The 23,710-nt window shown below is 39.8% G+C and overlaps 1 protein-coding gene and 1 long non-coding RNA gene across 3 annotated transcripts in view; both read right to left on the bottom strand.

The window, feature by feature from the left end:
- The window catches only part of LOC146523909 (uncharacterized), a 29,737-nt gene extending 6,031 nt beyond the window's left edge, over window positions 1–23,706 (bottom strand). The window contains exon 1 of the long non-coding RNA XR_014875909.1: window positions 29–23,706. This is a non-coding gene — a long non-coding RNA (uncharacterized LOC146523909). The remainder of the gene's footprint in view (window positions 1–28) is intronic.
- Window positions 1–23,710, bottom strand: part of cplx1 (complexin 1) — a 59,670-nt gene that overhangs the window by 34,681 nt on the left and 1,279 nt on the right. The gene's annotated exons all lie outside the window — the stretch shown is intronic.

Raw genomic sequence — 23,710 nt, 5'->3', positions numbered from 1 at the left:
TCTTGGAGGGGCTCGCTCGGAATAACACCTCTGAGCGCAAATTGGATCACATCTTGGGGAGGCTCACTGCGGTCGTGAGTTCTCAGAATCGTCTCTTTTAGCACAAGAAAGACAACATCACAAAGGCAAGTTATATCATGGAGAAGCTCACGGCTCTCCAACGGGAGATTGAGAGACCAGTGTTGGACTGTTAGAACAGCTTTGAAATTCATATGAGCTGTTCGCACTAAAGTAAAAAGCACCATCACTTCATGCGGATACCCTTTCGGATACCCTTCGATGCTTGTTCCCTCCTGGGAACACGGCATATCGGAATACTCCGACATCAAATTTACACTGTTATATAAGCTGTACACTGACTACTTTACATTGTATCAAAGTGTCATATCTTCAATGTTGTCCTATGAAAATATATAATAGAATATTTCCATAAATGTAAGGGGTGCACTCACTTTTGTGAGTAAGTGCATATAGCTTATAGTAGCCTGAGTGCAAAAGGACCTTCAAAGTACAACATAAGGCCTCTTTGACGTTTCTGTCGTTATTCCAGTGTTGCCCCCTGACAGCGAAAACAAAAGAAAACTAATTAATCAAAACTTCTTATGTCACGTGACTCAGTATCATCTCATTTTTCACACCAGCTCGAACCCTCATTAATTAGCAGCTTTACATTAGCATGCCATCAGTGCTGCTTTGCAAATCACTCTCTCCCTCTCTCATTTGCATGCTCTTCATCACGTCTTCTGAGTCTCATTGTGTTTTTCTCAGCTTTGAGCTGAGCTTGACAAGCACAAGAACACACAACAGCCTTCAAGTGTAACCTCCTGTTAGGATTTCTTCTGTTTCCTTTTTGTAAATGTTGCCTAATGTGAGTCTTTGATGCCCCTGGAAATGTTAACGATATCTGCATTGAAGATAAATGAAGTAAAAGTTTAGTAAAGATATAAACTAATGTGATTGATGCAGAGTTAGCCTATATGGGGAGTGAGCGCACATACATTTTTCAGCCTAATGGACTGTGGTTGCTGGCATGTATGCATTAGCTGATAAATGAATAGCTCTAATGAAACCTTTATTGTACTCCCCAGTGCTTTGTTTTCTGCCGGTGTATCTTAAATCTTAACGTGGAAATAAACTCAAAGGCCTGAAATCTCAAACCTGTTTTTCCTTTTGTAAATCTGGAGGTAAAATGGCAGTTTGCTGCTTTTACAGGCTGCTCAGCGAACTGTTAAGAGGTACAAATATCAGAGATTGTCATTCATTAGTGACATAGCTGTGAGACAGCGAAAATATATGTGTATACGGAAACAACGTAACTGATGCAATATAGATTTGAGGTTGTGACATAAATTCATTATTGTTAAAACATTTTAAAGCATTTCTTCTTGTTTAATTTTAAAGACCAGCTAAAAAAGTACATTTTAAAAACACAAAAATCTCTTTCCACCACCGGCATTTCACACATTTTTTTTTTTTACAAATAGCTGGTAATCAACATGCAGTGTTTAAGTTTTCATGAGTACATACATTAAAATAACAGAGGTGAATACAAAATAACAAGCAGTATGTGTTCACTGAGAATGTCGGTGATAGATTTGAGAGATAAACATATTTCTTGTCAAGTAACTATAAGATTTCAGTTTAAAAGGTTGAATCAACCTCATCACAGCGCAGACAGCAAGCTTACTGTTATGCCTGCAGTAGACGACACAATCAAATTAAAGCCTACAACTCAGAAGCCAGGAAGGCAGAAATTCCCCTGAGGAGACATTTGTGTGTACTGGATCTTTCGCAGGACAAAAGAACAAACTTGTTTGGATGCTCTGATGGGTTCTGTTTAACAACACCTACAAGGCAATGGGCAGATGCAAAGATGCTGCTAGTTACATAACCCACACAGATGCACCTCCACACTGAAGTGACTGTGTGGCATTTCACGTCTGTGGTGTGATAAATGTGCCACGTAAAGCCAGTTAATGCGTTTCTGATGAATGTGTAGCTTCAGTTCAGGAGAATTTCTGAGCTTTTCTTATATATTTATAACTATTTTTTCTGGCAAATGTATGACTTTATACTTTTTTTAATACTTTTATACTTTTTTATGTACCCATTTTGACTTTAATGACTTTAATCTCAGCAGTTGTAAATATTTTCTCAAAAAAGCAGCCCTATCCTTGTGCACTACTTTAAAGAAGACACACTTTATTGCCTAAAATTGTTACCTCTGAAGCATGCGAGTGCATAAACTCTTTTTTCCTCCTGAACAGCTGCTGTCCTGTTTCTTATCTGCTCTGACAGGTCGAGGTTTTTATGCTGCTCGTTTGGCACGTGGGACAAGTCTCTTTGTAGCTCTATAGATATGGATTTAGAAGATATCTTCTCTATTGTCTTGGAGGACAAAAACCAGCATTGGCGTGCAAACTGTGCACTACCCTGATAACAAAGCTGTCAATTCTCTGTCACGATCACAGTGGCAATAGAAAGAGCAGCATGGCCCTCGGGTTGTTGTCGATTACTTGTTTGTTCGGTCAGTAGTCAGGAAGGTGACACGATTACACTAAAAATATATGTAGCTTTGAGTCAGTGATAGCCTGAATGCCTATAGAGAGAGTGGCCTTCACAGCAAAGTGCATCTCTACTTCTCTTTTAGAGACTTATGGAATCTATTCATGTCTGCATCCTTGGGCAGCATGCTCATAAATGTCTGACAGGAGCTACTTTTTCATTCACCTCATTTCTGACCCTTAAATCTGAGAGGCAGGCTCACCTAAGACTATTTGCATCAAGGTATGCACAAATAAATCATGTAAACAACAAACTGCCTTTCAACTTGCTTATTATTTCTCCCATCTAAACACATCGTTATATCTCTTAAATGTTCACCACACATACCCAGAATCTGATAGTTTAGTGCGTCTGTTGTTGTGGCTTGAGGTCCTAGTTTTGTTGGGAGGTATTTGTTAATGTGACGCTTATGTTCAAATCGCACCTTAATACTTTCCCGATGTCCTCAGTGATTCATTATTCAGCTGGGAGGGATATAAGCGAGGCACACTAATTTGATGCCTCTCTCTTTTCCTGCCAGTGACACATTTAACTGTCCCCAAAATTGAGGCACTTGCCATCCAATTCACATCTGCAACCTAATTAGCGCTGCATTGTGGCAGTTGGCTTCTTTTTTATTCCTGTTTTTTTCCCCTAGAGTTTCTCTCTTCTCGGTGGTTTGGCATCTTACAGAGGTTGTATTTGCTCAGTTCTTTAAACTAGCCTTCAGTTAAACACTGCACAGAACGTGGACACCGTTTAGCTGAGAAAATGCTACTATCGCAAAGACCAAATATGTCAGATTATGCAGATAAAAAAGCAAATATATCAAAATAGGGCTTTTTTTGGATAGAAATAGTAAAGGAAAAAAGCCACCTGATAGTCAGTTGAATACAGAGTGTAGTTCCTATAAGTTTTACTCCGGTTTCTGCAGAGATTTGTTCTTTCTATTCATCCCCATGGCACAGACACGTGACTCAAAAGCTGCTTCCCTTGTGGGCAATGGTCAGTGAGAGTCAGTGAGGCATGCATAGTGTGCTTCAAGTGCACTGGCTGGAAGCTTAAAGGTCCTGAACATATATGCCGACACCGAGAGCCAACAGTTATGCCTGCAGCGAACTAGTTCAATGAGACAGCCCAGAGCTGAAGGAGGGACCTAGTTGATGAAGGGGACTCTCACCCTCTTGGTCATGACTGGATGAAAGACCAGTGTCAAGTGACTTATGGTCTCTATCTTGCTGCTAAACACAATTTTCCATTACTAGTTAAAAACAGCTAATCTCAGGTCCCTTCTGCCAACAATGATGGTTTGATCCAGTTTCTTGAATCCCACCTACTGCTCTTTAGGTGGAATAATCCAGGTAGCTTCATAAAACCTTTTAGCAGTCAGTAGAAGTTAACGCCCCCACTCACAGCAACCCAACTGCTTTTTCTCCACACTCATACTGCATGTAGCTTCACAAATGTTCACAATATGAAGGTATCCCAAGCAAAATCTTTAGCACTTTGCCTTTACTGTAGGGGGAAGAACTGATGAAAAACAAGGTCAAAATGGCTAAAAATCTATTATGAAGTTTCTTTCTGAAATCTGTTGTTGTGCAGTGTTTCTGTTGTCACACAGGTCTCCCTTTAAACAATTCAACTGCTTCATGAAGACAAATTCAGCACTGAAACAGTGCAGTATCCAGATTTACTGTTTTTTTTTATGAAGGGATCTCATAGAAATCTACTCAGACAAGTATTTTTTTAACCAATATCTGTAAAATATTGAACTTTAGCAAAATTGAAAAATAAATCATGTTATCTTTTAATTTGGCAGAATAGCTTAGATTTGTGTCATTTCACAGAATTTTTTGTTTTAATGAAGAAACTGTTCAAAAAGTAAATCAAGGAAGCAAATTGCTTCCTTGCTGCTACAAAGCAGTAGTTGCTATTGGACCTACTGCAGAGCTGTATGAAAACCAGAAAATCCTTAATCAGCTTCAGGACACAATCATCCTCCCCACAATCATCACCTGATGTCAGGAGTTTGCTGGAGGATGCATGAATCATGTTATGACTCAATGCTCAAGTAGGAATAAATAAAAAAGGGATTCCACCCTCTGTAGGATTTCAGGTCAGTAAGAGACAAACCATGATACTCAATCAGCTGTGCTATTTACAGCATTTCCTTCTTAAAATCAATATAAAAATAAATAAAAGGACATTTGGGAATGAACACTTGCCTGACTTTCTGGATGAACTTACCTTAAAATCAGAACAGGACAAACAAAAATTAGTTAAACATCTTATGTACTGTTTTAAACAACAGTAGAGCATGTGGAAAAAATCTAATTCTACTGTAACGTGCTTCTACCTCCCTGTACTTCACTTCTGTCTGTACAAACTTCCCCGAAATATACGGAGGCTAACGTGGTCCTGAGCTTGGCAGCATAGTCAGGGCAGCATTGGGCGCTCGCCATCATCCTGTTCTCATCTTCATGTCCCGTTCTCCAGCAAGTTCACTGCTACCAGGCCAAATACCACAAGCTATTAATCCCCAGTACCATACTATATCGTGAGTGTATACATTTTCCGCTTGGCTTGTTCCAGCAGGATTCGAACCACAGAAACCTTGGCAGTGCTTGAGACCAAGGACTGTTGAGGACACTCGGCATACGACAACCAGCAGGCTATAAAGCTTGTCCTGTACAGACTGTAAAAAGATAATGTTCATAGTTACGCTTCTAGAAAACATCTAGATGCATGGGATAAGCTGGAAGAGTGACATAAATAGCAGAATTTGAATTTTTATTAATGCATGACTTCCTGATTCAGTTCTGTTTGAACTGGACTTCACAGCGTTGTCGATGAAAACAAAAGTTTCTGCTCGCAGTCCTTTGGATCCAAAGTCCTGTTGGCTTTTATTCCTGCCAGCTAATCAGGGACTAATCTACACCTGGGAAGCCATGTGAATTCTGTTAACACCAATTAACTAAGAAGAAAAACCAGCAGTAGTCATATCTGTAAAATACAGAGGAAAGAACTGCCCATGATTAAACAGAGGGAAAGATTATGTTAAGGTATTTAGACCTAAACTAGTGCATATGATCATGGCTGCTTTGTATGCCAGGTGGGCCTATTCAGAGTTAGATGTATTAAGATAAACTAATGAGTTTGTTTGTTTTTAGTTTATTTTGGATAGCTAGAATCTAACATGCCATTTAAAATCACGTAAAAACATCTGAACAATTGTCATGACCAAAAAAAAGTATCAATACAGACAGAATTTTTCTCCACTTGTTTGTATTCTGTGAACACAGTTCAATGTTTTTTTTTACATTTCCGTGACATGCTAGACTTGTCGTGTGCTCAAATCTGACACTAGTCTGACAGACTTATGTTGCTCTACCTTTACCAAAAACGTCTGAAGCATGTGCACATCTGTGTCCAGTTTTAGTATTTATAAAATAAATATTTGCCCAAAAAATCAGTTTATCCAAAAAAAAAAGTAAAAGATTCCTCATGATTCATGTTGAACTCAATGATGTACAGATGCACTTACATTTGATTAGAGTTGACTAACTTGCCCTATCCATCATATCAAACCACACGTATCCTCTCATGGTCTTCATGTGAGTATATCCATATCGAATATGGAAGCATGTCTCTCTGTATGCTTCGCTCTGTATGGATATAATATGGATGAGGGAGATGCTGGAGGAGGCCAAAAGTCCACTATACCTTACAAAGCTCTCTTCAGTGATCTAAAGGATTAAATTACTTCCCTCCTTTAAGTACACCCGCCTTATTTCATTTGAGTCAGAAAATAAAACCCAAGTGATGGAAGCTAAAGATGGTGTAGCTGCTGTTCACTGACTTTAAAAGAAAGAACACATATTTCAGATAATGGCTGTCCTCTAGGTATTGACTATTTGTTCCACCGGTAGAGTTGAGATGAGCAGAATCATAATTGTTCTGCTTCCTGGCTGAAAATCTCCTTTTAACCTTCACGGAAGTCTCAGTGGGCGTTCTGCTGTGTCTCTTTGATCTGCTGGCTTTCAGCTCCACCTTTCATTGCATCCCAGACAAAATCACCAGTGTGAATCCTTCGGGCTCACAACAACAGCACTAAACATGTCTGGATGAATGCCTGTGTGCAGGGTTAAGAAACGCACACTTGCAATGTTTGCAGCAGGCGTTAGAAGTGTTGTGATTAATGATATAGCAGAACAAATGCAGCTGAACAGTTTAATGGACCCACAGCAGCTCAGCCTGCGGTAGATACAACTGACGGTCCTGTTTGTTTTGCATGAGAAAAGTGTGTGTGCTCAGAGCGTGCATCCATATGTTTGTGGATACTCCGTGCAACGTAAAGGGGAAACACCCCAAATCCCATGTTCCTCAGCAATGGAGAGGAGAGCAATGCCATGCCAAGATGACATATTGAAGGGGGCGGCCATTTTGGATGGTGGTCAGGAAGGTGTAGAGAAGGTCAGCTGTTGCTTTTTGCCTTCGCCAGAGAATTACACATTGTTCTCATTGGAAAGAGCTGCACAGTGTGCTGCAGCAGAGAGCCAAGTGGAAAATTAGTGATTATCTAAGTAGGGAAACGTCACAATAGATATTTTAGGCAACAGTGTTTCCTTTACATAATCAGCCACAGATTTTGCATTAAATTCAAAAAGTCTTCTTATCACAAGCTTTTTTTTAAACACTGTTATCCATTAAAACAAAATTTAAAAAAAGATTCTGTTCTTGCCTTCATAGTCTGCAGCTTTAAGCAGCCTGTAGCTATCAACACTTTAAAGATTCTCATTAAAGCAGAAAACTATATTTATACATAATTATCATATATTACCATAAAAACACAAGAATTTTTTATATATCCCTGTTGTTTTGTGTATAGCTCTTTTTATTCCTATTTTTTATTTCTTTTTATATTTTATAAAGAGTCTCTTAAGTATCTTAATCTTATTCTTATTTTACAAAACTTGATCCTCAATCACAAAACAGAAGTTTTTCCAGAAGTAAAACTGGTAGTTTGTGCATTTCCAAGCGTTGGGATGCTACAAAATACTTAAGCAACAGCCTTAAAAAGGATCTCCTTTGTTACAGATGTAGTACCCATTAGCTTGGGTTAATAACTAAATAGTTAATAATTGTACACTTTAATTTTATACTTCAGACTAGTTCTGGATGACTCGGATGTCTTTGTGCTGTACTTTACAATAACAAGGTGTCCTTTATTCAAACATCTGATGGTCTTCCTCTCCACGGCGCCGATATTGTGTTTTAAGCCATTTGACCAACGTCTCACGACACGAAGCAGCAATTTTGACATGTTGTTGCAAGGATTAACACAGGTGCAGGTAATTAAAATAAATATGATCATTACATTTAGTTGAGCGTAGAGCTGCTGGTTTGGGAACTCGTGGTATCTTTCAGATAAAGATACGGGGCAGGAAAGCCTGCTCATGTCTACTGGATAAACAGTATAAAGTAAATGGAAAGATAAACCGATACGCTTCCAGGGCCACGGTATCTACTGACTTACTGGAACACACAGTAAACAGTATGGAACTATAATTAATGTTATAAATTACACCTGTGTTTACCCTGCTAAGACAGGTCAGAATGGCTGCTGTGAATGGGGCCAATTCACTGAAGAGTTTCCTGCTATGAATAAGAGCCTTTTAGCGGCAGAACTGATTAACTACACTGTGTACATTTTTTTTCCTCTCTTTATATTCCAAATTTTCCCCAAAGTTATTGAAGAGGCGCTTCTTAATCTCCCCGAGTCCCCTGACTCAAACTGAAGCAGTGTTGCTTGACGTTAAATCGCCATTAAGTGGACGGTGGAGGCCGGCACAGTGTTCCATGCATAATGTAGGTGCAAATATCCAGGACAAACAGATGACTCGTGTCCTCACAATTCAACCACTGCCGAGGTAGCGAGCGAGCCCATCTGTGGTGTGCATATGAGCGGCTAACGTGCTGCGATGTATGTTTCTGCACACTGTTACATGCGAGTGTTAGCGTATGTGTTTATTTCTGCATCTAGCGCTTTCATGCATGCCAATATGCACACATGAATCGGTCCCAGTTTGGCATGTTTGTGTTTGTAAGTGTTGTATATTTGTACTGTGTGTGTGGAAGTAACACGACTCCCATTTATAGGCAAATTTATTCATGAGCATATTTATTTTTTTGTGTATATGTTACTCTTGGTAGACATTCAAATGTTTATGAGTGTATGTTTTAATGCCGTTGCCACTTGATGGATTGAACTGGCTTCACTACATCTGCAGGGGTTTTTATAAGGTTACAGAATGACTCAGCCACTTATTGGCCACATGCATGAAAATTCACTTCACAACCCAACTTGTGCAAAGGAAAACAAACTGCAATATCTAACACTCCTGCAGCAGCCATTGATAACTTCTCACCCCTTGGTGAGTGCATGTGTCACAGTGGCAGGCGGTGTCTCTTTGCATCAGGATCCTACGGGTGGCACAGCGGGCCACAACACATCACTGATTCCTTCTGCCCTTGGTTCAGACAGCCCTGCCGCTGCCAGTGTGTGTGTGTGTTTGCCAAATGTACAGCTGCTGAACCCTGCAGAAAGTTCTGGATGCTGCTGGGCTTCTGACAGGATGTCCTGGCCAATTCTTCTCTCTGTGCACTGTGCAAAGCCTGAGATGCAAACTACGTGCTAATTTAAGAGCAGCCTTTTCCGATTTCCAGGGCTTCAAGTATTTCACTGGGATTTTGTCAAAACCCCTGGTGTCTCACACTTGATGAACAAAGTGTCTGAGCCATGTTGAGCACTAGGCTATGGCAACAATGATACAGGTCCATCATTTAGCTGTAAAGGAACTCTGGTGTCTTATTTAAAGACAGTAGTTTTGCCATTTTTGGACAGTCAAGCTTAATGTTGTAATTCTGCACATTATAACCTAATTAATTACATTTTGGTTGCTTACACTGAGTAAATGTAAAATGCAAAGGAAAATTAAAAAGTGAGTGAGGGCAAAGTGGAAAAACAAAGCTCCCATTAACCGTGGTCTCCGCCGCCTCTTCCTGCTGTGCGATACTGCAGAATTTGGTATTGATCCAATACCAAATAAATACAGGACCATTACTGACAATACGTGGCGATCGTGGCTGAAGGTGACGATCGTGGCTCAAGAGTTGGCAGTTTGTCTTGTAATCGGAAGGTTGCCGGTTCAAGCCCAGGCTCCAACAGTCTCGGCCGTTGTGTCCTTGGCTAAGACTCTTCACCCTTTGCCCACTACTGGTGGTCAGAGGGCCCAGTGGCACCAGTGTCCAGCAGCCCCACCTCTGTCAGTGCGCCCCAGGGCAGCTGTGGCTACAATGTAGCTTGCCATCATCAGTGTGTGAATGGGTTGATGAGTAAATGTAGTGTAAAGCGCTTTGGGGTCCATAGGGACCAAGTAAAGTGCTTTGGATAACTTGAATCTCTAAAAATGTATTAATAAACACATTTCCTTACATTGGACTTTTACTTTCATTTTTACAGCCAGCCAGTATGTAACACTGGATATTTTATGGTCTTTATCCTACAATACTCTCTATAGATTGGAATTAACTAAATTGGAACTGCGACATAATTCATTTCTTTTGGTGCTTGCCATCATAACATTACATTTAAGTCTATCCTTGATATACAGCAAGCCTTTTACAGCCTTCTATAGCTGCATGGACAAAGCATTATAGTATATAAGATGCCTTCCATTATGTGTGTCTGGGGTGAGAGCAGCCCCAGCAGGAAGCCCTTTAGCTTCACTTTTACATTTGTGCACTGTACCAGTGTGCAGAGCTGGGAAAAGTCATCCTACTACCAGGAAATCATACACGATTAGTTTTTGTCTGATTAAATGTCAGGAACGCTGACTGGTGATGCATAAAACCAATGAGCAGATTATGTTAAAGAAATTATAATTGACTTAGAATATATTTCTTAAGATTTATGGAATAAATTTGAAGGAACAAAAGGATAGGAGGCAAAGCTGAAGGTGGAAAAATTGAAGATTTTTGATGGGAGTGACCAGGATGGATGAATTAAAAATGAGTGCACCGGAAAAAGGAAGGCTGAGATGGTTTAGATAAAGGATGATGAAGCTCGAGCAATAGGAAAAAAGGATTTTGCAGATGGGGTAAAACATTTTCTATCTTATTTATGTTTTGCAGTTTTGCAGTTACCGAGCATGTTTACTGTAGTTTTCAAACTTTTGCCACAAAACCACGTGTAAAAATTAAAGATGTTTGGTGTAAAATGACACCATACCAACTGATCTTATAACTGACATTTCAGCTACACTAATCTTTGTTCAACATTTTAATTTCTGAGATATAAGAACAACAGAAGCAGTTTTTGGAACAGATGGAATTTTATATCCAAAATTATGAAAATGTTTTCAAGTACAGGACTACTTCTCTGTCAAATCCAGCCTGCCATGCTGGTGTTACACTAAATATTTGACAACAATATTAAAAGTGTATGAAATGTCAGCGATCAGCCAACAAAAACGATATCATATTCTACATTAAGCAGTGAAGCCGTTATGTACATGTACAGAAGCTGTCAAAAGCACAACATTAATATTTCTATACAGTTATATTTTACATTACATTTGAAAGCACTCGAGAGCCACAAACCTGTCCATAAAAAATAAGAGGTGAGTCAACTGCAGATGTTGGCACCGTTCCTACCAGATAATGCTGATATACTGTATAACACTGCACGCACAAACTCAATCACGTAGGTGCTCCATAACATTAATGCGCGCTATCCAGTCATCCCTCTCACTAGCGTATAGTTAAGTGCCATGCCAGCTCGGCGTACACTATTAACTGCTTTCTAGGTCAAAGTGTGAATCAGTAATAAGCATCAGTGGCTCTCACACAGAACAGTGTCTCTCAGCTCTCTGGCGAGGCAGGTAGGAGTGTTTTGATTCCCTGAACTCCTCGCCAAGATCACACACACACACACACGCACAGAAAAATATCCATTTGGAGCTGTAATTAGCACCGAGAAGCAAGAGAACTGTGGTGTTTGTATGTTTAGGTTCAGAAAGGCTCATTTGTCTGCACGGCTCACTGAGCGGAACTGCCACGTGGTGAAACTGTGCGTGTTTTTGCTTATTTGTCATGCCGATGGCAGTCCTAGTAATGCCATTTGCATTATTTAGTAAATATGGATTCACTCAGTTAATTAGCGAGAGACATGGATTTGCTCATCTCTTCAAACGAGAAGGTGAAGGGCAATAATCAAACCAAGGATAAATGTATATTCAGCTGAGCACAATGACTAAATGGATGCATCTATCAGTGAACTTTGTTTCTGAGGCTGATGAGACATGTTAGAAAGAGAGCAGAAAGATTTTCACTAATTACGTGTCTGATAACATCACTGATCTACATGCAGATACACACAGTAAGTTGCTTATACACTGCTACAGGATTAATGTGGGGGAAATGAGTCTAAAAATCTAAAGAAAACCAGCACAAAAAACACTTTTCTTATGTGATGCTTATTGATATTCCTGATCTGTAGCTCCCTTTCCCACTACAGGTTACTCAGTCACTAGCTTATGAATCATTTTCACCTCATTTAACCACATTTAAACAAGAATGTTTGTTTTGGTGTCCAGAATAGGTGTGCGTTTATGCCTGTATTCTGCTTATTTCTTTCATGTCTTCACTCACAATAGAAGCCTAAGGGAATTTCCCTGCTGAAAGTGAAAAGTTTAGATTGACAGACGTGTTGGTCACATGGGGACTCCCTTAGCAGTTGATGGGCTGCCCACTCACGGCAAGTTGTTGCAGGGCAGAAAACCCCCACAGACTTCTGAATGTCAGTCTATTGTTGTTACTATATAAGGAATATAACTATATAACACTTTGCAAAGAGCATATGGTAGGTTGTAGCTCCCGTAACCTGAGAAACTTGTGCTTTGATTCACACTAAAACCTTGTTTTTGTCTTTGCATCGCTGATGTTTGATGTCAGATTTTCACAAACTTGTATTGACTTAAACACCAAGTCAACTGCTGCTTTTCTCTTTTAACACTTTTTGCCAATAAGTGGAGATTTTATTGTGTATATATGAGTCACTAAGCTGCTTCGGCTCAGATGTTTGTTTTTTGTCACTTAAAGATATACAGTGCAAGAATATGGCATTTTCTCTGAGTCGCGACTATTTGTGTGCCCCAGTTAGACTCAGAATTATTCAAGGTTAAGGGAAGATAATTTTCCTTTTTAAATGATAACAGTATCCTTGTGTGTATACACCTCAATTTGCTTCAAACCCTATGATAGATGATTTGTTAAAAAGAATGGCCAGTGCCCAAATCAGAATCTGGTCCAGCTGCAGCTGTAACACTGGCTGGTAGTCTTTGTGATGTTTTTTTAAGTGGTCATCTGAATTGTTAGTTAGTTGTGGTTTTGCCTACAGAAGAATGTGATTATTGTTCTTCTTCACTCACATAACTTGTGAGATAGTGACTCATCACAACAGACAGAAGGGGACATAAGTGCACACAAAGCTGACCCAATAAATTCACTTTTTGTGTATCTGATGTCATTAAATCCCATGCCACACCTGGACTTGTGTCACGGCACACCAGTGTCGCTCTGCACACCATTTTGAAACCACTGGGCTGTAACTTGAGTTTCAGAAAATTCCCCCAGGTTAGTTCCTGTCACTTGCTCTGTGATCATCGCCCAGACAAAAACACAGTGTGACATGAAGGCCTTCAGGGTGACTTGCTGGACCATGATGACAAGTAAAACATCCATACATCAATCATCTTCAGGCAGGCATTTTTTTAAATTGGCCCTTTCAGTTCAGCCAGGTGGAGGGAAAAAATCTTTTGTGTGGACATTCTTCCTTTTTCATGGTGGTTTTGAAAGGGTTTCTTAAGTATAACTTTAGAGCCAAGTACACAAATATGCAGTTAGCATCTAGCGTTTATCTAACATCTGTCAGCTTCTGATAGAAATATATTACATTTCATTTGAAGGTGCTAATGTATCCTTTTCGCCTTCTAGTACATTACATTTAAATCCCATTACACAATAATATAGTTCAGAACCATGTTACTGTTGATGTTTTTAAGTTAGCTAATTTTGATGGAATCTGATTAAGATATATCAGAATGTTTCCAGACACAATGAGCAATTTGGGATTTATTTTTCTCGTGTAAAGATTGATCCAGTTATTCAATTCATCTTCAAGGGGATATGTAAAACAATAAATAAATAAAACATGCATTTATAAAGCCTGCCAGAATACAGCAGTTGGTCACATTGTGGTTTAAAGGAGCTGAATCGTGTATTCAGAGATGTGCACTCTTAAAAAAAAACATCTCTGCACCACGCATGATAAAAACTGCTGCAGCGGAGGTGTCTAAAAATGGCAGATATCATTACCGCAGCTCAATTTATCAGCATTACATTGCCTTCCTCCTTGCCTCATTTCTTTGAATTCACTTAAAATTGGTTAATATCCACCATAAAACATTATTCTTTATATGCCAAGTCAGCTGAAAGCCATTTAAGTGTGAAGAAACTCATCTGAATTGTTCACGGAGACTGCACACTCGGGCACGGAGGTTTTACATGAAATCCAGCAGGAAGTGTATCATGTTGAAATTACATGTTGTGTTATCTAACCTTGTGGTTTCATAGCCAGCTCTTCTAAATAAGTTATGTTTTAAAACGGATGATTTTTTTTTTCATTACAGGCCCGAGGGACCAAAATAGCTTGTTGCAATAACACAAGCATGCCGGCAGGACTTCAGCTGCTTTACGATCGCACTTCCGTTTCCTGTTTTTCAATAGTTTAAATGAAAGAAGAACTAAAAAAAAAAGAAAATTGTGCCTTTACAGTTTTAAAACTGACTCTCTATTATCAGTGCAAAGGCTGCTCTGTTTAAGGACAGTAAGAGGATGGAGGTCATGCCTGTAGCTCTAAGGCTCATTAGTGAGAGTGGACAGAGCGTGAGGATGAGTGGGGTGGAAGACAAAAGGCAGAACTCTATGAGGACAAGCAAAGAGTAAAAGCATGGAGTAGAGGGCACGGAAAAGCCATTAATTTACAAATGTAGGTTTGTTTAAGGATTCTTTGAGGGAAAGGAAATCCACATTAGTGCTAAGAAAAGTGTGATTTGAAAGCACAAAAGTAATTATGTACAATACAGAAACTCATGGCGCTGTCTGAACGAGCAAACAGCATCAGCGGGTGAGTATGGTCATGTGGGAGTTATATATCTTCATACAGACATATATGCTCCAGGGTTCTCCAGCTAATCCTAATTAAGTCCTTTAGGATAATTATGTTTGATCACCTATGTAATCGCACAGCCACAGTAACACTGTCACTATTAGTCATGACACTTCAAATTAATGCATTTTTTTTTTTTTTTGCACAACTCTATGTGGACTGTATTTTCACACAAACATGGCACCCACATTAGCTTAACATACGCACTTTATGTGAGTATTTGTGCGACTAAATGTAGTGATGCTGTTATTTTCAGCAGTGGTTCAAAGCTTTTTATGTGTGACGACTACAGATGAGCTTATGACGGAACCGTCAGATTGGCTTATGTGTCCCTCCGCTCGTCAGATGTTTAGTGCTTATACTGACTGTAATATTGCACATAGTCATAAAAGTTTAGCTTGGCCATAAAATAATTTGCACATTTTTCTCTTTTTCTCAGTAGGCCTGGTGAAGTCGCAGTAGAAGTAGTCAGTACAAATATACAGATGTGTTTATGAGTACCAAACATTATTTTTAGGTAAACCGCTGAGAATCAGAGGGATGCAATGAGATATGACATAACTATGATCAGTCGGAAATTCTGATAAACACTGAGACTCAGATCTTAAAAGCAGATAGAACATTAGGATAGGTCTGTTTGTCTTCCAGTTTTTATGGAAACCCATTTGGAAATCACTGGATGCCTGAATGTTAGAATATTCTTCCTGTCCGTACCTGATACTGTGCGCTCTTGGTTCACGTCTCTGACCTTCGTTACCACAGCTGAACTACTCTTGAGGACTACCTTCAGTCCATACGCACTTGTACTCTGGACACTGAAAGCACAAGTCATTGTCAGAGGTAGTCGCTATGTTTGACAGCAATTGTACACAAAATGTGCACGTACAATTCATTTTCTCTTTTAAATCACATACTGCTGGTAAATCACAAGTAACCCATGAGATAAAAAACGTGTCATAGAGAAGAGCTGGAGCTGAAAACTGACAGTATTGTGGGCGTTCTTTTACGTCCCTCGAATGTGTATATTGGTATTGGCATTCCCCCCAAATGCATGGCATAATAGCATTATATGCAACAGTGTTATCTAGTGTTATTATCTGTTGACACAGAAGTTTGTCTAGAGAATGTTTACATGTTTGCCAAGTGGATATGTGAAGCTGCAGGCTGCTGTATCTGCACTGTTGTGGTGCTGTTTGTCCTCCTGTGGTTTATAGCTGGGGGCACGAGGCCTGTCGCATCCCACTGATTATGGCCCCAGAGTGCGTGCGTGTGTGTGTGTGTCTGTGTGTCTGTATGTATGATCCTCGGTTTGTTTATCATGTCACTAACTTTGAATGTGATGTTTTTCTCTTGGTTGTGTGTGTCCGTGTTCATGCATCTGTTGTTTGCCAGTTTCATGTTGTTTGTGCGTGTTCGTGTTTTTGTCATTTCTGTTGCAGTCTTACTTGGAAAGCCAAAAAAACCCAGAAACACACACACACACACACCTACGCCTACACACACACACACACACACACACACCTACCTTATCATCTAATGCCAGCTAAAGCCAACTACTAAGGTCCACCCTAGTCTCTCTGTTTGTCACAGACTTTGTCACTCTCTCCCTCTAGCTCACTCCCTCTCTATCCCTCTGTCACCATGCACAAAAAACACACACATGCACACACACATGCACACACACCTACACACATATTCAGACAAACATATCCTTCTTTCCCCTGTGGCTGCCTGATTGAGGTTTCTTTGCCTCGCCCTTCAGATTTACTGTAATCGGTGAAGGAGGATGGCAGGAAAGAAATAGATGGAAAGTTAAATTGAAGGATGGGAGAGCAAAGAAGGGGTAAAATGAGTGATGCAGTAAAATAAGAGAGGCTTAGGGAGCCATTCTGGGAGGGTGGGTGGAGGGGGTGATTTGGAAGTGAGAGAGGTAGTGACACGAGGTGGAGTAAAGGTTTGGTCTACAGTGATGCAACCAAAACCTTGGTTGGTTGCTAGCAGTGGTGAAATTGAGTACAGAGTACAGAAAACAGAGACTGTTTACCTTCAAAGTAAAAGTTGCACATTTTGAAGCATGTTGGTTGGAGAAATAAGCCACAACCTTTACTTTGGAGGTGCACGTTCTGTTCCAGTTTGTGTGAGTGATGGCGTAATACCACCCTGCACCACAAGATGGTACACTGAGTTAGCGTAACTTTAATTTAACCAGGCACATGAATACCTTTCAGTGGCAGCCGGGCAAAACCAAAAATTATCAAAAGTGAAACAGCAGCACACTTCAAACAACATCAACACACTTAGAGGTAAAGCGCTGCCCCCTGGTGGTGAAAGGGTAATTACAAAATGTACCTTTAAGTATGATTTGAAACTTCCAATACATATTTTAAAAATCATAAAATTGTATAAATCATTTTTCTATGACCTTTTACCACAACTTCAGCTAATCAGATGATGCCATGGCAAAGAAGGGAAAAAAACAGAAATCGGAGAATGATGAGCTTTGAAAGCTAGCAAGCCGCTAGTGAATGAAAAACTGAAAAAAGTCACTTTCAATAAAAAAGGATTGGGGGAACCATCCATCTCATCACATTTGAACAGCATCTGTAGCTGCAAACTCAGTGGCTTATAGTTTCTCATATGAGGCTGACTGGTCCAAACTTCCTGCTGCAATGAGTTTCTCCACCACTTCAGTCGCCTTTCTACAAAGGTCAGACATTTTACATGCACTTATGTACACATGCATGTGCACCAGTCATTTTAACTTCCTTCAAAAAAAAAAAGAAATCAGCTGCTATTGTCATTTCTGTGTTGAGGTCTGGCTGGAAGGCGAGAGAGAGAGACTCAGAGGCTGCTGAGGACAGAAAACAACTCCAATTAAAGAGAGATTACAGCTTCTGCCGGTCCACAGTGCAGCGTGACTTTACAACATCTGCCGTCAGCGGCCGATGATAAAACACCAAGTTTTAAAGATCAATTTGTCACTTTTCATCTCCTCCTACACCTCATTTACTTCCAAGGCTGAGGGCAGGAGGAGGCCAGAAGAGAAGGGGGGAGGAGGAAGGAGATGGAACTGCAGCCTTATTGCGAGAAAGAGGTGAAAGTGAGAGAGCTGACTTCTCTTTACGAGCACTTTTGATGATGTCATTTGGAATAAATCCTTCCCTCTGTCCCTTGGCATCGATTCCCGTTTTTGAGATAAGAGCTCTTCATGCACACACAAACATGCACACATTGCTTTAACGGCAATGGAGATCAAATCAATTCCTCATTTGTCCTGATTTTTTTCTCCCTATGTGACACTAATGAGCTGTATCAAGCAGTTATAAAACACAGATCCAGGAAGTTCAGGGTGGGATTCATCCCAATAAAATGTTTAGTCTGCATACAAGTTGTACGTTGTAATATGTGAATAAGAAACCTTTTATTTTGTGTCATATTTCCACCACACATAACTGTTTGAAGCACATTTTGAAATATGTCCTTGGAGAAGTGAAGGTTAGAGAGCTAAACCTGATGTAAACAAAGCCAAACACACAGAAGGATTGCATGCTTAGGAAGAAGGTCTCACTTTCATAACCTTCTTTCTCTTTTTCACTTCTTTCTCACGCTGTTTTTATTCTGGCTCGATAAAAGTTTGAATCTGGGTTCAGCTTTGTTCGGGATTACATGTTTTAATAATAATAATGATGGATTTGCTTCACCCACACTGGTACATGACAGCTAATGATAGGGTGATGTGATGTCAATCGAGCACAGACTGTACACACTCACAGTCAAACTCTTCATCACACTCATTGTGTCCTCACCCTTTTTACTGTTTCTCTGTAATTAGCATGAGGCTGGACCTTCACTGTGAAAATACAAATCCATACGTTTAGTGTGTTTGTCACAAATCACGTGAGTTGCCAGATTGTCTGTGAAGCACAAATTAAGAATCTATTTTAGCAGATTTAATTTGGTTATTGCAAACACTGTTTGTTCTGCTATACACATCTGACTGTGGTTACTCTCAGCATTAGTTTAAAATACTTTAACAAGCATAAAATCCCTCATATAAACACTTAAAACAACACTTAAAACAAATTCTGCAAAATTAAAAAAAGCAATTATTTTTGACTCTTAAAAACTGATATGCACAATCTCAAAATTAGCCTAAGGAGGCCAAATGAAAGAAAACACATGAATGACTATTAATCATTTCATAGCTGGATTAGCTGTCTTAGGTGAGTTTAAAATATTATTATATATTATTATATATTTGTGAAAAGTGTCTAGAAACAGCAGAAGGCAGTTAATTATGCTACCTTAATCTGTACAATATAGACCACACCAGAAAGAGCCACTGCAGCACTATGGTGCACTTAGGTGGCATATTGACTAGTCAGAGGAATGAACTGTTACGCTACCACAGAAAGCTAACACCCAGCCACTGGGCATGGCAGGATTATTTAGTCCTGTTCTCCGAGCTAGCTGACATACTAAGTTTCACCATCCAGTTAATAATCGAGAAATAAATGAATAATAAATGATTAAATTCACATTTGGGAAACTGATCTGAATAGTTTAGGGTGTTGTGGAGCACCTCCCTCACTCTCTGACCTCAGTAAATATTTTCCTGATGACTTTAAGGACTCTGATGTTAGTTTCAGGTTATTTTGATTAAAGTGTGAAGTTCATTTTGTAAGTTTTAGTCAGTCTAACAGTCAGAATGGAGGATCATCCAGGGTAGTCGACAACTTCTGAATCACAAGTCTTTAACCGATCAGGGTGCAGTGTTCTTAAATTCACAGTCAGATTGTCACAGTCCTGGGTCGTATGACCCAGCGCCTTGTGTTTTCTTGTATTTTGATATTCATTGTTTATAGTTAGTCCTTTTGGCATTAGGTCCTAGGTTGCTTAGTTGTAGTTATTATTCATTGTTTAGTATGTTTAGTTGTCTTCCCATGTGTTAAAGTTCCCATTGTTGTTTATTGTGTCTTATGTATCATGTTTCTGGTCTGCCTAGTTAATGCTGTCATGCCTGTGTCTTGTCATGTTTTCCTGTTTATTTTGAAAGTCCAGTTTTCATGTCATTGTGTTTTAGTTTACATTTCCTGTGCATCATTATGTTCATCCTAGTCAGCTGTTTCCTCACGTGTCTCCACTTCCCCTGATCACCTCATGTGTGTATTTAAGTCCTTTGTCTCTTACTGTTCATTGTCAGGGCGTCTGATCATGATAACCTTTTGTTATCATGGTCAGTCATAGGTTTGTCATAGTTTTTTATAGTTATGGTGTTTGGTGTTTCATAGTTTCATGTTTTCAGCCGAAATAAAGGCTCGCCTTCTGTTTGCAAACCAGCTCCTTGCCTCCAATGTCTGCTTTTGGGTCCGCTTTAACAAACACACCGGCGCTCCCCGGCGTGACACAGATCCACCACTCCCTTACCGTGTCCAGCAAACAAGATGGTGAAGGTGAAAAAACACAGCTTAAGGCTTCATAACAGGACTTTACTCACCAGTGAGTGACATCACATCTTTTATACTCTCTATGGTAGCAGGGGACTTGGGTAGAAGTGGATATAGGTGCAACAGTGAGGATGTTTTGTGATAACTTCTACTGTTTTTGCCTCTCTGGGTGTCTCCTGCCTCACAGCTCAGTGTTGTACAGAGTTATATGTCAAAATACACCAAAATGGAGGATGAGGGGTTGAGGATGGAGTATGTAGTTACCACTGGTTAGCATCATTACTCTATCAGTACACACAAACTTTGATTGACAGAGTAAACACACAAACCAGCGTATTTGTTCTCACATCTTTTTCAAAGTCTTCTCTGCATGGATCCTTGACATGAAAACATTTTTGAGACCTCCTGATCTATGACTTGCATTTCAAAGGATGAAAGGCTCGCGGATGGCAGATGAGTACACCTTGCGAGCGACCTTTCTCTTCAGCGTATGAAACAGACAGAGCACAGATCGGTGCCTAGATGGGAGCAGATGGAGTGTGAGTTTCTCCTAAGAGTGCGCAGAGAGAACGAGAAGTGAGATAATAGCTCACAGCTAATCCACTGCACACTAAAAACTCATTACTTCTTAAGAAGGAAACAAAAAACTTGCTCCCCGAGATGGAAAGAAATACTCTGCTCAAGGTGAAGACCTTGGCACAGCCTGCCTGATTTTCCTCATGTGTGCAGTTTCTTTTATGTGCGGTTCAGCAGATTTGACTCGTTTTTATTGACGGGGAGCTTTGCACCAGCCTGGCAGTGGGCACCTGCAGCTCCCAGGACACCCACTAACTTAACAGCCAAATGTTTGAACACATGATGAACACATTGCTACGGAACCTGTCAAAAACACAAAACAGGAAGCTTCGTAAGTACAGATAATAAATATTTTACATGTGTAGACTTTTCGATGTCATATTAATCATCGGTGCCATTGAGTTATAAGTATTCTATGGGTTTTTCTTTGCCTGAATCATAACAATTTCTTAACGAATTTGTCTAGGATCGTATAGACTGGAACAAAAGTAGCTGTGTGTTTTACATCAGTGATGGTTGCTTTTACATCGCTGAAGAGAGAAGCAACAGCAAGTAGGAAGATCCCCAAAAAAGTTTCGGGTATTTGAGATTAAAAGAAATTTGCTGTTCAGAGGAGCGATTAAAGTATATATTTTTAAAAAGTCCTTGTCATCTGCACCTGTCATTGTGCCTCTGATGATGATCGATGCCAGAAGTGGGAGACAAAAGCTGTGCATTCAAGGTTTAAAAGAAGATTACGCACCCATTTCACCTTGCATTTCACTTGATTATTCAGTAAATGCTTCCAGATTGCTTTGATGCTACCCTGACTAGTAAAAGGGAGCATTATGCTGCTCCTGTTTTTGCATGATGTAACTTGGGATGATTGGTTACAACAGCCTTTAGGGCACTACGTCAAACTGCAACCCAACTGTGATCTTCAGCTACCTCTAAGAAGATGTTAGCTAAGGATCTGGAGATCATGGCGGAAGAAGAATCGGGGAAAAGGTGGCAAGCAGGAGGTCCAGTAACAGTAATTTTCAAACTGGCTTTTAGTTTGTTTTTTTAGAGCTTCATGAAACAAAAGTCTGCGAGACAGACAATGAGCTGATCTTTTTGCTGTGGGAAAAGTAATATTAGCATGCTTGCTTTGTCTTACTGTAATACACTAGCATTGCATTTCACAGTTTCACTGCGTTTGACCAGCGACTGACTCTCCAAATCTTTTAACTTGTTAAAAACATGCATGTGTAGCTGTCCATATGGTGGTCAGTGGAGGGTTGCCAGGGTGGGATTTCTGAGTCTTACAGTGGTGTAAAAATGAATCACAATTCAAACATGTGGGGGTATCCAGCTGTAAAACTGCATGGCCTTAAAAAGACATTTTGCAAGAAATGAAATTCAATCCCCAAATGTAACATTTTAATAACAAATACCTGCTCGTCAAAGAATTGTGATGTTTAAAATAAATAACTAAAGCTTTCGCTTGATTACTCTGTAAATGAGTAGTTTCCATCCAAATGTTTTTAATGTTCTATATAATTAATGCACTTTTTTGGAGAGACCTCCTTGTAGAAAAGTGGAGTAGGCAGGTTTGTGTCTCCTATAGCAATGTAAAGGCTAAATAGTGCATGGAAGAAGAAGAAGAAGCCATTGTAGCATAGTCATCATATTAATGAACCACTGACAAAAAATAAAATTAAATAAAAAAAATGTCCAACTGGCAAAATGACAAGTTCACAAAATGACACCAGATACCAGAAGCATCATTTTAAATCCAGCATCCAGCGAAAATGTCGCCATTCTGTTATATATTCATGAATAAAGACAATCAGAAAATACATTCCCCACCATACAATATGCACTACATTACGTTTCAAAGAAATTTACTGTGATTCATATTAAAATATGTTGGATCCTCCCTCGATAAAATAATTCACATCGTCATCGAGTTTTACGATTTTTTTTTTATTTTTTTGAAAAAAAAAATTTGCGTAACGTTGAAAACAGACACGCAGTTGGAGAGATTAACTGCTCTGATCACAAAGCGACCTCCGCAAACGCAGCTTACATGCGCTTGAAAAGTCAAACAGCCTTTCGGTACCTTTGCTGTTCAGGGGGAAGGTGGACCACTTTCATTCTTTGAACTGTCCGACGAATCATCACGAACCATCCGCTGCTTTGTGAAACCCATCTCCGTCATTTCACCTTCCACTGCACTGTCTGCACATTCATAACAAGTTCATACTCCTTCAAAATCCATTACTCTGTTTTAGTATTCACATGTTCAGGGAGTCACTGCAGCACAAGCCATTAGAAAATCACCCCCGTGCCTGCACGCGGGAATGAAATTATTTAAGATTAGATTGTGCCTTGATTATCTTTTCTCCCTCAGGTGGAAAATGTGCATTCAGCATCTCGTGATAAGGAGTCGCTGCAGAGTCCCGGTCAAAAGGCATCTGTGTTTTTGATGGGTAAGACTGAAAAACCATAAAAAACGTTTTTAACTCGTCTTGGTGAAAAGTTTGAACTTCTTCGAACATAAAATGCCCCTTTGGCCTCACTGGTTTAATCCGCGTTAGAAATCATGAGCTCACTGAAGTATGCGCCACAGGGGCCAACTGCGCCACGCGCGCAAAGAGCCACCAGCAGATGTGGGAGAAATGCGCAAAAAAGCACCAAAGCGCAAAACAGGAAAGAAAAAGAGATAAATTCTTGAGATGTGACAATTCAATAATGTTTGTGTGGAAAAGGAGGGTGTTGGATACAAAAGTAATCACTTTGGAGAGTAATTAAACCTCTACAAGAAGCAGAAACATCGGCGGACTCACACTCATCACATCCGTCGTTACAGCGGATAAAAAGGGAAGAACTT

The sequence above is a fragment of the Neolamprologus multifasciatus genome, chromosome 2 (assembly GCF_963576455.1).
Source record: "Neolamprologus multifasciatus chromosome 2, fNeoMul1.2, whole genome shotgun sequence".
Lineage (NCBI taxonomy): Eukaryota > Metazoa > Chordata > Actinopteri > Cichliformes > Cichlidae > Neolamprologus > Neolamprologus multifasciatus.
Note: the sequence above shows the minus strand (reverse complement) of the source record. Positions and strands in the feature narration are given on the sequence as shown.